This window comes from Halichoerus grypus, chromosome 9 (genome assembly GCF_964656455.1).
Source record: "Halichoerus grypus chromosome 9, mHalGry1.hap1.1, whole genome shotgun sequence".
NCBI classification, from domain to species: Eukaryota; Metazoa; Chordata; class Mammalia; order Carnivora; family Phocidae; genus Halichoerus; species Halichoerus grypus.
Window position 1 is genome coordinate 32,403,839 of NC_135720.1, and position 15,587 is coordinate 32,419,425.

Consider the following 15,587-nt stretch of genomic DNA (forward strand, 5'->3'; position numbering starts at 1 on the left):
CTTTATATACCTGTATGAGATATTATTTTCTAAAAAAAGAATAAAACCACAATGTGTAGGACAACATATTATTAAATCTGCAGAGATTTCAAACTTTAAGCATACAAAAGCAACAATTTGAAAAGGAAACATTTAATAAATGAAATAAGCGTTTATCTGATATGATGCTGATTTTCACTGAATATCCTAGCAGTGCCCATACGCATAAAAAGGACTAGTTTATCTGTAACCCATAAGATCTAAAACTTCTACTTCTGACCAAGATGGAATAACAGAAATCAGATTTACCCTCCCATCTGAAACAATGAAAGGACAAAGTATATAAAATGATGGTTTGTAAGATACTCTACTTATCAGGCAATGAAGGTCAGTGATCCTTTAGAGATGAGAAACAAACAAGGTGAGCCCTTCAACTGCCCAGCTTTCATCCTTGAGTGTCTAGGCCCCTGTGCAAGGAGGAGAAACCCAGGTGGAGCTTAGTCATCTCACTGGGTCGAGCAAAAAGAGCCGAAAGTAGGGGAGGCAAAGGTATCTACAGCTCACAGGCAAGATTCCTAGAAAAGTGAGACCTGTGCAGAGAGAAAACCCCACAGATCTACAGAGGGTTGCCCTAGATTATTCAGCTGAGTATAGACCAGTGCATATTTGTTAGGAAACTACCTGAGGATGGGGAAACACATTCAAAAGGATTAGAGGGAACGGTGCCCAGTGCTCATACAGGCGCAGGAGAATTGTCTGTTCCCATGAGCCAGGCTGGAAAAACCTCGAGATTTCTAGGAAACTGGGTAGAATGAACAGAAAGGTCTTACCTCAGTAGTGGGGAAAAATTAGCTTTGAACTGGTACTATTCTAGTCCCATCTAAAAAATCTTAGAAGCAAGATCCAAAAGGAAAAAAACTGTCTCCAAGTAACTTAATTGTGTCCCAGAACAAAGCCCAAGAAGTAGACTATCCAAACCCAACAAGGCAGACTTCATAATGCCTGGCATCTAATAAAAAATGCATACAGGCATTCAAACGAACAGGAAAATGTGACCTACAATGAAGAGATAAATCAATTCACCAAAGGGAACTGACACAAATTTTAGAGTCAGAAGATAAGAGAATCAAAATAGCTATTATGACTGTTTTCTTTATGTTCAAAAAGTAGAGACATGCAAGATATAAAAAAGACCCAAATCAAGTTTATAGAGATAAAAATTGCAATGTCTAGAGAAAAATAAACTGGATATAATGACAGATTAGACATTGTAGGACAAAACATTAGTGACCCTGAAGACATGGCAATAGAAACCACCCAAAATAAAATACAGAGAGAAAAAAGAAAGAAAGGAAAGGGAAAGGAAAAGGGGAAGGGGAAGCAAAGGGGAAGGAAAGGGAACGGAAAGGGGAAGGAAAGGAAAGGAAGAAAAGAAAAGAAAAGAAAAGAAAAAAGAAAAGGAACATCGGTAAGTGTGGGGTAACTGCAAGTTGTCTAATATATGTATAAGTGAAGTCCCTAAAAAAGAGGCAAGAGGAAGACAGAGAAAATATTTGAAGAAATAATGCCTGTTGGGGAATGAGAGTTGCCACAACCATGACAGAAAATAATCTAGGCAATAATTTTTAAAATTTAAACTGCACAAGTATTTGAACCAGCAAATTTAATTCTAGGAAAATACACAAAAATAAAATTATCAGCATATAAAATTCTATATAGAAGATATTTAGCAATGTTTGAATTCACACAAAGTAGAAATAACCTCATCAATAAAGAAATGGTCATTAAATTACCATACAGCATACTAAGGACTATCATAAGAAAAAGAGAATCAGAGCTACACATATTGACCTGAAAAGATGCCCATGATCTATTAAGCAAAAAAAGGCAAGTTGCATGGTTAATATAACAATAATATGATTTCATGGCCTATTTAAAGAAGAAAAATTCTCTATGCTTTATTAGCATAAAAATGGTATAAAATACCTTAGGATGAGGGTTGACATTGAATAGAGATACAGGAGACTAGTAACATTTTCTTTATACATCTGTATATTGTTTGAGTGGTTACAACGAGCATGTATTACTTCTGAATAAAAAAAGTTAAAAAAAACTAAATAAGCACAATAACTGACTAGACATTAGCAATATAACATTATTACAAGTGCACGAGCATCATACTGGAATGCACAAATAGAATTCTTTGCTGTATGTATGAAAAATTCATACTTTTCAAAGATCTTTGGTAAACAACTTTACATTTGTTCTTTCTACCTCAAAATCAGGTAGGGCTAATACCTAAGTTAATTTTAAAGATAAGAAAACTGAAACATAAGGAGTTGATGCTCAAAGTCACCCTCCTTATTAGTAGTAAAGAAGGAACTGGAATCCAGATGCCGTCGCTCCTACTCTGACCATGTTTCAAGCTGGATAAAACCCCAGCTTAAACCAAGGTCAGTGAAGGGCACAAAAGCTGCTCCAGCAACTGAATGAGGAAAAGTAAGGCAGGGCATTCTGTCATCTTCCACCACGCCCACACACACACTGGTTTCGGTCAGAGAAGCTCCCCTGTTTCATGCATGCGCTTCTAAGTAGCTTTTCATTTTCTAAAAGGATTCCAACATTTACCCAATTTTGAAAAGTTTGAAAGTTTGAAAAATCAATGCTCAAAAACACACAGAGAGGGTCCCTTTAGTAACAATAATCCTGCCAGTGATGTCCATCAAAAAATAGAAACAGGTGAAATATAAGGCAAAAAAATGTCTTTGAATCTCAAATAAAACCACATCCAATCCAAATGTTTAGTGAAAAATTGTTCCTTTTAAATTCATTTATTTCTTATCAATGTTAAATATGCTTTAATTTTTCTAACAATTAAAAATCATGAACCTAGTGGGAGATTATCTAGTATTTCCAGAAAATGTGTCCTAAAAAATAAAAGATGTTTTTAACACAATACTAAATACTAGAGTCATAAGAATGCTTTAGTTTAACCACCAATTCTGTTGGAATCTGGAAATTACTAATGATACATAGAATTATAACCAGAAATAACTGGATGAAAACAAAACCAAATATATTTCCATCCAATCTGATTATTTTTTACATAGTGTAAGACTTCAGTTTTTTTGAATGGGAACCCGAAATAAAAAAGATGTGGGAGTGAACAAAACAAAGATACAATGGTATCCTTTCTGAGAAAAAGAAGGGTTTGCTGTAATGACTGGTCCATACAAAAGTAATAAAATAACAGAGAAGAGCAGAGCTTCAAAACAGAAATACCTGCACAAGAGAAAATTCAAACAGATGCCTTCTTTTTACCAATGACGTAATTATTAGCCCCATCAGTGATATCTGGTATGCCGGCTGGCATGAAGGATAAAAAGCAGGGAAGAGGACCTGCCCTCCCAGGAGAGAAGCTCCTGGAGCAGAGCTTAGGAGTTAATCAGCTAAGTACCCACAGTGTCTGGAGCACGTGCTTAGCATCTATGGGTATTTAATAGTACCTATTGAATTTGAATTGAACATCACCTTTGTGCTAGCTGTTTTATGTAGGCTTGATCATCTACGCCTCCAGATAACCCTAAGAGGTAAGTTATTATTCCCATTTTTAAAAATTAAGGAACTGAGACTCTGAAATGTTAATAGCTTACTCAAAGATCACTGAGCTAAGTCGTGGTGAGGATAGAATTTGAACTCAAATCTAACTGACTACAACGTTCATGCTACCTCCTATGTGAAGAATCTAAAGTCTTGGGGGGCCTAGCTGACTCAAGTGGAAGAGCATGCAACTCTTGATCTCAGGGTCATGAGTTCAAGCCCCATACTGGGTGTAGAGATTACTAAAATAAATAAACTTTTTAAAAAAGGATTTAAAATCTTCTTTCTCCCCTCTAAGTTATTTTACTTTTTTTTCTAAGATTTACTCATTTATTTATCTGAGGAGTGTGAGCAGGGGAGGGGCAGAGGGAGAGGGAGAAGCAGGCTCCCTTAGCACTAAGCAGGGACCCTGACTCGGGGCTCGATCCCAGGACCCTGGGATCATGGCCTGAGCCGAAGGCAGACGCTTAACTGACTGAGCCACCCAGGCGCCCCTCTAAGAAAATTTCTTAAATACAAGGTAAAATCTGGTTAGCTTATTTTAAAACTTGTACTGCACTTATGAACTGCAGTTGACAAACTCAGATCTGGTCATTTGCTCATTCATTCAGCAAATAATTAGTGTGGAAACAACAGCAATGCACAAAGCAAATCCCCTGCCCTCAGGGAACGTCCACACATGCTGGGTGCTGTCAGGTATTGATCAGTGATATGAAGAAAAATAAAGCAGGTGAAGGATCTACAAAGTGATGTGGAAGAAAAGAGGTTTTGATGTTAGATATGGCGGTCTGAGAAGCCCTCTCTGAAGAGGAGACCATTGAGAAGCCACCAGAGGGGAGAAGAGTACTCAAGGCAGAAGGAAGAACTTACGAAGACTGTTTAGTAGGTCCAGAAACAGTAAAAAGGATTAAAAAGGATAGGATATCTGGAGCAGGGTGAGTCAGCATTTGGGGAAGAGGTAAGAATGGGTTTAGAGAAGTAGGCAGGAATATTAGGGGGGCATGGTAAAACCTTCAGATTTTATTCTCAGTATGGTGGGAAATTCTGGGGGTTTTAAGCAAGAAAATTTATGTGTGTGAGTAACTTTCTTTATTCATCTATATTTCAGCTAGAATATACATTTCTTCCTAGTGGAAGAAATTTAATCTCAGGCAATTGAAAGTGCTCTGCTCCTTCCCTAGAGCTGTATTTTAGTTGAAGGGAAGGTAGCTAATGGGGTGTCAGAATGGTTGTAGCGCCTGGCTCTTGGGTCACCATCTGGCATCTCCTGAGACATGCACCATGCTTGGTTTTGTAGCTGGACTCTCCCTCATTCCCATATATAATGACTCTGCCACTTCTGTGCCCTCTCAGGTATGCAAGATTTTATTCTATGGATCATCACACCATACCAGGGCAAGCAGGAACTCGCTGGACCTGTCTCAGGCCCTTTACCACTTCCTTGCTATTCTTGAGCACACGAAAATAATGGAATTTCCTGGGGCCAAGGTTGAAAGGTCAGAACCCTAGAAGGCCACCCACCACCCAATACCAGCCTCACTTCACCTCCACCGCCACTCTGGAAGCAGAGGGAATTCTGGCTCGCTGGCGCTATGAACACACCCCAGGAGGAAGGCACAGGGTCTCTCCTGCTCTCGGACTGATGTGAGTTTCTGCTGTTCTGTTCAGGGGATGATGGAAAGGCAAGAACTCATATTCTACCTTGGCCTCTAGCTCTCTTCTTTGCCTGACACTGAGAATCTTTTCTAGCATCAAAGCAGGAAAAATGTATCACTATGCTTAGGTGTTGAAATCCCAAAGCCTTTCTCTGTTTTTCTTGCTATATTCTCTCTCTTCTGAGAACATGGGTGCCATTGTCCGGGAGGCGGCTAGGCACAGAACAAAGGATACAAGAAATACAAGGAGAAAAACTCAGTATCTCAAAATATTATCCCCACATGTTCAAAATCTTAGTTTACTGGGGCGCCTGAGTGGTTCAGTCATTAAGCATCTGCCTTCAGCTCAGGTCATGATCCCAGGGTCCTGGGATCGAGCCTGGCATCAGGCTCCCTGCTCCGCGGGAAGCGTGCTTCTCCCTCTCCCACTCCCCCTGCTTGTGTTCCCTCTCTCGCCGTGTCTCTCTCTGTCAAATAAATAAATAAAATCTTAAAAAAATAATAAAGTTCAAAATCTTAGTTTGTTATTTTACTTTCATAATATCTACTAAATGCTAATATGTGCTAAATGTGACATTTTGATCACCATTTGTAAATGTGAGGCATGTCCTAAAACCCATCACTGCTGGTCATAGCAGCAAATGGTTTTTCCTCTCTCTTCTATGGTAATAAAGAAAGTCAAGCAATGGACCATTCAGATGGAAAAAAAACAAAAACAAAAACAAAAACCCAACACTGTTCTTAGTTACAAACAACAAATGGCAACTTTGGCTGAGTTAAGCAGGGAAGAAATGTGTAAGAATACCAGGGGACACCTGCGTGGCGCAGTCGGTTGAGCACCCGACTGGGTTTCGGCTCAGGTCCTGATCTCAGGGTCAGGGGATCAAGCCCTACGTCGGGCTCCACGCTCAGCTTGGAGTCAGCTTGAGATTCTCTCCCTCTCCCTCTGCCCCTCCCACTCATGCTCTCTCTCTCTCTCTAAAACAAATAAATCTTTAAGGAAAAAAAAAAAAAAGAACACCGGGAGGACGGAAGAGCAGGCTGGAAGGCTAGGAGGCCAAGCAGACGTCCAGAGCTATGCTGGAGGACAGGTACGCGGCCACCACCACCTGCTCCAGCTGGGGTCCTGCAACCGTGACAGCACACGGAGGGCCAGAACTGCGGCCCCCTGCCTGCCACTGATGAAACAACCCGTCCCCAGGACAGATTCTGCACAGTCCTTTTTTGTTCAAAGTCCTAGCTTCTGATTCAAAGTCTAGACCAAAGCAAGATCATGTTCCCAGCACCAAAGCAAACTGTGGAAGAAGGTATGTGACACGGGAGACCGTGGGGAAGAGTTTAGATGCTGGGCAGCTAAAAAAGAAGACTACAGTCCAGCATATGCATATTTTAAAACAGTAACAGTGTATTCATAACAACTACTATTATAATTAACTTATCATCTTTTGGCTCACGTAAATTATAAGCAGGAATATCTTTCCTCAACTACTCTCATAACCCAGCTCTGACCCTCTCTATTATGGCATACCCACAACTGTTTTAGATAGACCTCGAGTTAAAATATGAGGCTGAATCATGCAAAACCATCATTTTTATGAGTCAAAAATTGTCAAATACTGGCAATGTCTGATGGCTTACCATATACAATGGTGGACTCACTAAGTTCCTAGGATCTGATTCAAGGGATCAGGGCATATTTTCTAGGTCTTCAAGTACTTGAAGAATTATCACATAGAAGAATTGCTGATTGCAACTCAGCAACATATTCATATCAATCCAGAAAACAGAAACAGCATGAAGGTGTGAAAGCAAAAATTCATTTCTTTATCTATTTACTGAGCACTTCCCATATGTGCCAGACACACAGTCTGCTTGCGACAGCAAACACAGCACTGCTCTCACAGAGCTTACAGTCTCAGGGGACAGATCTGGGCCCAATAAAGAGGACTCAACAATGTTCAGAGTTATTAAAAATTACAAAGATATAAGAAAAGAAGTTTTGTTAAGAGAAATTAAAATAGTAGGCATTTGTATTGTTCATTACTATCTACATTAGCTTTCACATATTATTTTATTTGATATGACAATCTCATCAATTGATTGTAAAGATACAATATTATTTCTATTGGTTTCAGTTACTTTTTTTTAAGATTTTATTTATTTTATTTTTAATAAGCAGGGGGAGTGGCAGGCAAAGGGAGAGGGAGAAGCAGACTTCCCGCTAAGCAGGGAGCCCGATGCGGGGCTTGATCCCAGCACCCTGGGATCACGACCTGAGCTGAAGGCAGCGGCTTAACCGCCTGAGCCACCCAAGAGCCCCAAGGTTTCAGTTACTTTAAATTTTGACCCAGGAGTTCTCATTACTCACTGGGCCTGAAATCTTTGATAATGGATATCTATTCACAATACTGTTTTAAATAATATGTGTCACAAAGCACATATAATTTGTTATTAATGTATTTTTCCAGTATAGTACTTTCTCTAGGTAGACAGAAATAGGGAAAAAAGAAATTGTTGCCTTTTTTTGAAAAATATTTCTTAGTATTGGTTTTTTATTCCTATTAGCAGTATAATCTATTGCTTAGCCAGACTACAGGATAATGGTTAAGGAAATACCATTCTTGAGATAAGAAGAGTTTTTGCTGGTGTGAAAACCACATGTCATTTTTCATCTACATTAACTCATGTTCTGGAGGAAAAGCTTATGAATAATTTAAGAGATTGTTCAATTCCTCCTAGTACCACAGACATTCCTTCAAGCACTAAATAGAAAATCACACAGCAAATATATCAGACATCCTTCAAAAGTCAGCTAAAAACACTTCCTAAATAATATAATTTACCTCATAGTTAAAGATGCAAAATGTCTGAAGAACAATTTTGTAAAATGTATTTTAAACACCAGGAGACTTGGCTATATAAAAGAAGACTGAAATGAATAATTTAATAAAGAAACAATATTTTATAATCCTAACAAATACATTACAGTTTTACCTGTTTAGGCCAGTTTGTTTTATTCAGCAAACATTTATTGACCGTGTTAAGTACTAGGAAGTGTTCTCTGTTTTTTGAATTTTAAATATACATATTTTTACATAGGAGATTTTCTTTACGTGAACTTTTAAGTATGTAGCAACTCTTAAGTATTTCTAAAATGTAAAGAAATTGCTAAAAGTTGTCTGAAAGTAAACCATGACAGATCAATTTTAATAAAATCATATTTTTTTAATTATATACATGTTCTTATAAATTTCTTTCCTTTTCTTTTCTTTTGCTATTTTTTCCTGTTTCTAACATTGTGAGGGATAGTTATATGATAGCATGATATATAATTTGAGAATAATCACAAAGAGGTTTATTTTTTTATTGAGGTATACAAAGAAATTTATTAATAAAAATAGTCTAGAATACGAAATGTAAATTAGGTAGTCCTAATATATTCTTAAGATTAAATATTCTATTCTAGATGCAACAGAAATAATAAGTTGGATTTTAGTTTTAAGAAGACTGATCTGTGATTAGACAATACACCATACAATAGGAGGTGATAAGGTCTTTTCTTGCTTTCCATCTGGAAGATACTTTCTTATACCATTGTAAGTTACAGTAAAACTATGTCACATATAATACGAAAGATCTCAATAAAATTTTAGAATCACTTTTTAGCCATCTAAAACTTTAAGTAAAAGCCATACAACTGTTTTTGTCGTTCCTGTTATTACTATTTAAAGGATTCTTGTTTCCATATGCTCCTTAAAGTGTTCCGTTTTTAGATGGTTTTAGTAAGTTATTTGATACATAACAGCAGGCATAATGTTGAAACGAACTTCATTTTAAAATTTTTACACTCATCATTTTAAGCATATATTTCCAGTTGATTACTGTGTAAAACTGTCAAATAGAATTTTAAAACGTTTCATTCTTAAGAGCGAGTCTTTAAAATTACACCTTGATGCCAGAGGCATCCCATTCGTTCCACTGCAGTAGAGGAAGGAGACCCAGACTGAGCATTCCAACACTGGCCCAGTTCTCCTATTATTCAACTTGTGTTCTTGGACAGGTCACTTAACCTTGACAGTAAAAATGATGAGGCCATTACAAATGATCTCTCAAGTCCCTCTCCTTATCCTAACAACCAGCTAGGCCAAATAAATTGTCAGAGAATGCTGGTACATCATCCATCAGGGATTCCATTTCTTTTTAAAGAATTTCTTTACTTATTTAAGAGAGAGAGAGTGAGAGAGAGCACAAGTGGGGGTGGGGCGCAGAGGGAGAGGGACACACAGACTCCCTGCCAAATAAAGAGCCCCATGTGGGGCTCAATCTCAGGACCCCAAGATCATGACCTGAGCTGAAGTCAGATGCTTAAATGACTGAGCCACCCAGGCACACCCTCATCAGGGATTCTAGACACCAGGACTGGATTTTACTGTCATACAAAGATTTAGACATGAATATAAATAAGGGAAGAGAGACTACGTATTAAATGTTCTTTCAATTATACTTTTATGTTTACATCAGACATTTTTCACTGGTTTACATATCCATTTAAAAGATATTTATTGAGCCTCTATTACATAGTGGGCTCTGGGGAGACAAAGATGAAAGATTCCCTCAAAGAGCGTTCACTCTAGTTGAGGAACATTGATTTCTAAACAATCAAATGTAGTGACATATTACAGTTTCTACAGTAAATATCCATCTATGGAATATAGGGGAGATTAGGAGAGAAAATGGTCATTTCTATTTTGAAGAAGTCAGAAAAGCCTTTATTTTGGAAATGACATTTGAAATGAGTTTTATAAAAGATCAATAATACAATCTGAAAAAGAAATTAAGAAAACAATTCCATTGACAATAGTACCAAAAATAATAAAATACTAAGGAAAAACTTTAACAAGGAGGCAAAGGACTGACAACTACAAAATGGTGCTGAAAGAAATTGAAGAAGACACAACTAAATGGAAGACATTTCACATTTAGGGACTGGAAGCCCTAATACCACTAAGATGGCAATACTACCCAAAGCCATCTACAGATTTAATGTAATTCCTACCAAAGTTCCAATGATGCTTTTTGCAGAAATAGAAAAAAAAAAATCATCCTAAAATTCATATGGAATCTCAAGGGACCCTAAATAGCCAAAAACTCTTAATAAAGAAGAACAAAGTTGGAAGTCTCACACTTCCTCGTTCCAAAATTTACTACAAAGCTACAGTCATCAAAACAGTGTGCTCACACCTGTCAGAATGGCTAAAATCAAAAACACAAGAAACAACAGGTGTTGGTGAGAATGTAGAGGAAAAGGAACCCTCTTTTTTTTTTTTTACACTGGTGGTGGGAATGCAAACTGGTGCAGCCACTCCAGAAAACAGTATGGCGGTCCCTCAAAAACTTAAAAATAGAGTTACCTTACGACCTAGTAATTGCACTATTGAGTCTTTATCCAAAAAAGGCAAAAACACTAATTCAGAGGGATACATGTACCCCTATGATTATTGCAGCGTTATTTACAATAGCCATAAATAATAAATAATAATATGAAAACAAATATAAATAAATAATAAATTAAATAATAAGTAAATAGTTACTTACAATAGCAGCCCAAGTGTCCATTGATAGGTAAATGGATAAAGAAGATACGGTATACAATGGAATATTATTCAGCCATAAGAAAGAATGAAATCTTACCATTGGCAACAACGTGGATAGAACCAGGGAGTATAATGCTAAGTGAAATAAGTCAGAGAAAGACAAATACCATATGATTTCATTCATATGTGGAATTTAAGAAACAAAACAAATGAACAAAGATAAAAAAGAGAGAGACAAACCAAGAAACAGACTCTTAACCATAGAGAACAAACTGATGGTTACCAGAGGGGAGGTTGGTGGGGGGATGGATGAAATAGGTGATGGGGATTAAAGAGTACACTTACCATAATGAGCACTGGGTACTGTATAGAGTTGTTGAATCACTATATTGTATACCTGAAACTAATACTGTATATATGTTAATTATACAAAAATTATATAAAATTATATAAAAAAAGGAAAAACACACAACAGTGTGGTACTGGCAAAAAGGTAAACCTATAAACCAATGGAACAGAACAAAGAGCCCAGAAATAAACCCTCTTGTATATGGTCAAATGGTTTTCAGCAAAAATGCCTAGACCCATTCAGTGGGGAAAGGACATTCTTAACAAATAGTGTTGGGAAAACTGGATATCCACATTGTAGAAGAATGAAGTTAAACCCTTACCTTATACCATGTACAAAAAATTAACTCAAAATGGATCAAAGACTAAACTAAACATAGGAGCTAAAACTATAAAGTCTTAAAAGAACACATAACTTCATGACTGTGGACTTGGCAATGATTTCTTAGACATGACACCAAAAGCACAGACAACAAAAATAAAAATAGATTAATTAGACTAAATTAAAAACTTCTGAAAAGTTAAAAATTAAAAAACTTTAAAAAATTAAAAAGTTAGAAATTAAAGCTGGAAAAAAGAGAAACACCTTCCATTTAAATAAGTGATACTATAAGTTCTGAATGTTTCCAAATGTACCAGTTACCGTACATTTTGATGATTAATGCCAAGATTCATAAATATTGAGCTAATTAACTACATTTAAATATTTTTAAATATACAAAATTCATGAACCCCTTTAAGAAAAACAAAGTTGTGCATCAAAGGAAATGATCCGCAGAATGCAAAGGCAACCTATAGAATGGGAGAAAATATTTGATAATCATGTATCTGATAAGGACTAAATATCTAGAATATATAAAGAACTCCTACAACTCAGGACGCCTGGGTGGCTCAGTAGGTTATGTGTCTGCCTTCGGCTCCGGTCATGATCCCAGGGTCCTGGGATCAAGTCCTGCATGGGGCTCCTTGCTCAGTGGGGAGCCTGCTTCTCCCTCTGCCTGCCACTCCCCCTGCTTGTGCTCTCTCGCTCCCTGACAAATAAAGAAAATCTTTAAAAAAAAAAAAAAAGAACTCCTACAACTCAACAACAAAAAAAAACAACAATCTGATTAAAAAATCAATGAAGAAGAAAGAGACATTTCTTCAAAGAAGGTATATAATAAGCGAGCAAGCATATGAAAATATGCTCAAAATCACTCTCATTAGGGGAATGAAAATCAAAGCCACAATGAGATATCATTTCACACCCATTAGGATGACTACCATCAAAAAAAAAAAAAAAACAACAAAAACAAAAAACCTTCTGGGCTCTAGGATGACACCTACATTTCTGGCCCATGTTCCTTTTAGGATAGTGGAGAGGGTTACCAAAATAGTAAATATGAGAGCAGAAACAAGGTTAAGCAGTAAAGAAGAAGGTTCAGAAACCTGAAAATACACTTAAGAAATAAAGAGGTAAGCCAATAAAATAAACTGAGAAGATGTACTAAGAGAGGTTAAAAAAAGAACCAAGAAAGTGGTATCTCAGTAGCGAAAAGGTGAGTCTAAAGCATCTATTAGGTCTAGGAATTAGAAAGCCATCAGTGGCCTGTGTTGTGACATAGTAGGTTATAACCCACTGACTGCAGGAGCTTAAAGAAAGGACAGTAAGCACACGTAAAGAAGTGGAGACAGATATCAGAGGCTACGCTTTTACACATTTTTGGCTCAGAAGGGAAGGAGAGGTTCAATGCAGGAGCTGTGGGAAATTCAAGGTTAAGGGAGTGCTGAGTTTTCTGTTATTTACATTGTTTCTTGTTTGTTTATTTGTCTGGGGATAAGAAAGGCATAATCCAGTTAACAAAGTTGGGGAAATGAGCTGATGAAGAGGAAACGCTGGAGATGCGGAAATGCCGTGAAGAGAGGAAGGAACTGGTAGAGCAAGATCCAGATAGCCACACCAGATCAAGAACACAGCTGAAGAGATTAGTCTTAGGGAGACAGAAGACACCTCTTTTCCTAAAACTATATGGGATTTAAAAAGCCAAATGCAGTAGCAGTAGGTTTACTACATACAGGGAACAAATGAAGCAGGTCCCAGCCTCAGTTTTATCTGTGGAGGGAAGAGCAGAAGGTTAAGGGAACCTAAGAAAAGGCTGGAGCAGTGACAGGGGACAGGAGAAAGAAAAAAGCAGGAGCAGTGGGATTGCTGAACAGGATGCTGCTGAGTCTGGAAAACTTATACTTGCAGGAGAACCAATCTACAGGACTGTACAATTTCTTCATTTTCTCACGCATCTGATAAAACTACTCATTAATGTGTGTTACATGTCACACATTCTAGAAGGAACTAAGTAAACAATGGTCAACAAAACAGTCATGGTCCTTGCCATCATGGAGCTTCATCCAGAAAACACTGTCAAACAAAATTACACAATTACAACCTGTGATGAGGCCTGTGAAAGAGACACACCAGGTACAGTGACAGAGGGCTCACTTATGAGGAGACTCTCTCTACGGGGCACAGGAAACGCTCTCTGAGGTGGTGACATTTGAGCTACGGAATGAAAAGGTCCAAATGGAGGGTCTACTCAGACATTTGCAAAAGTTCCACGGCAAGAATGAACTCGTTGAGTCCGTGATGAACCATGATGAGACAGGAGACCAACACGGAGACACCGTGGACCACAGCAAGGAGTCTGGAGTTTATTTTGCCCACGTGTTGGGGTAAAAAAGCAAATGGCTAAACTGATCTACCATCAGTGTTTGCCAGCCTGGTGAAAGAGAAGAAAAAGAAGACAAGACACCCGAAAGAACCACCAACAGAGTGAGGCACTATGAGGCCATGACCAGTTTAAGAAGGAATAAACTATGTTGGCCAGGAAGAAGAGACCAGAGACCTCAGTGAGGTTCCACAGCATGAATAGCATGAGGTTCCACAGCATGGAAAGAAAGTGAAACAGCATAAAGGGTGAGAAGTTAGGGTGCTAGACAGCTATATCCGATTTACGGTCTTAGAAGAGTTCAGGTGGATGAATAGCCAAAAGGTATCACTATGCTTATGAACTGGGAGAGCAGAGTATGAGTATTAGAGGGTACCTTCAAAGAAGTCAAGGGATTTTAAGAAAAGTAATAGCTGTGATGCTAGCAGTGGGGGTGGTGGGGATTTATCATTATTATTAATGATAATAGCTACCATCTATTTACCCTTGTATATGTGCCAAACACTGTGCTAAGCACTTCATGTATGTTATCTCAGTTTATTTTGAGAAGTCATTATTATGCTTGTTTTATAAATAAGGAAACTGAATGCAATGTCACTTCTAAAAGACTCCAAATCCACAGCTCACTTTGAGACAGGATGTTTGGATGGTTGTGTTCATGGTGCTGCAAGAAAAGGTCACAATGTGAGCTAGGAAACAAAGTGCTCAAAAAGTGAGAGGAAATATTTGGACAACAGCAAAGAGGAGAGGTAGAGGGTAACAAAACTCTAATAGCATGAACTACCAATAAGAAAAGGCTTGTATGTGAGGGTAGAATGGGGACAAAGCAACAGAGAACTAAGAGAACATGGATGACATCTCTGGGCCCCATGGTGTGAGGCACTGGTGGAAAGAACAGCCTGCACCCAGAGGAAGCTGCGATCTCAGACTAGCAAATAGATCAGCTAAGGCAAGAAGGTAAAGGGGATGCTCCTGAAAGCCAGGAGTCCAGTTGCTAATTTACAGTGTAACCGACTAGCGTAGTGATTAAAAACACAGAATCTGGTGGAGGGTGGGCAAAACCAGTGCAAGGAGTCAAAAGTACAAATTTCCAGTTATAATATAAATAAGTCAGGGGATGTAATGTACAACATGGTGTCTGTATTTAATAATGCTGTATTGCATATTAGAAGGTTGCTAAAAGAATAAATATATTTTTTAAGATTTTATTTATTTATTTATTTGAGAGAGAGAGAGAGGGAGAGCACACGCACAAGCGGGGGTAAAAGGGGGAAAGGAACAAGCAAGACTCCAGGCTCAGCACAAGCTGGACAGAGGACTCAATCCCCCGACCCTGAGATCAGGACCTGAGCAGAGGCAAAACCAAGAGTTGGGTGCTCAACCAAGCCACCCAAGTGCTGCGAGAGTAAATCTTAAAAGTTCTCATCACAAGGAAGAAATTTCTAACTATGTGAGGTGATGGATGTTAACTAGACTTATTTCACTATATATAAATAACAAATCATTACATTGTAAACCTGAAACTAATATAATGTTATGGGTCAACTGTACAATAAAAGAATATGTCTAACAACAGGGGAAAAGTAAAATTAATTAGGATGCAATGGAATACTAATCAGTAAAGATGCTTTTGGAAACTATTTCATGTTGATGATAATGATAGCTAACTTGAGAGCATTTATTCTGTACCAAATACTGTTCTTTATGTA

The 15,587-nt window shown here is 37.8% G+C and overlaps 1 protein-coding gene across 4 annotated transcripts in view; it reads right to left on the minus strand.

Moving 5' to 3' along the window:
* The window catches only part of AKAP7 (A-kinase anchoring protein 7), a 142,300-nt gene that overhangs the window by 84,651 nt on the left and 42,062 nt on the right, over positions 1 to 15,587 (minus strand). The gene's annotated exons all lie outside the window — the stretch shown is intronic.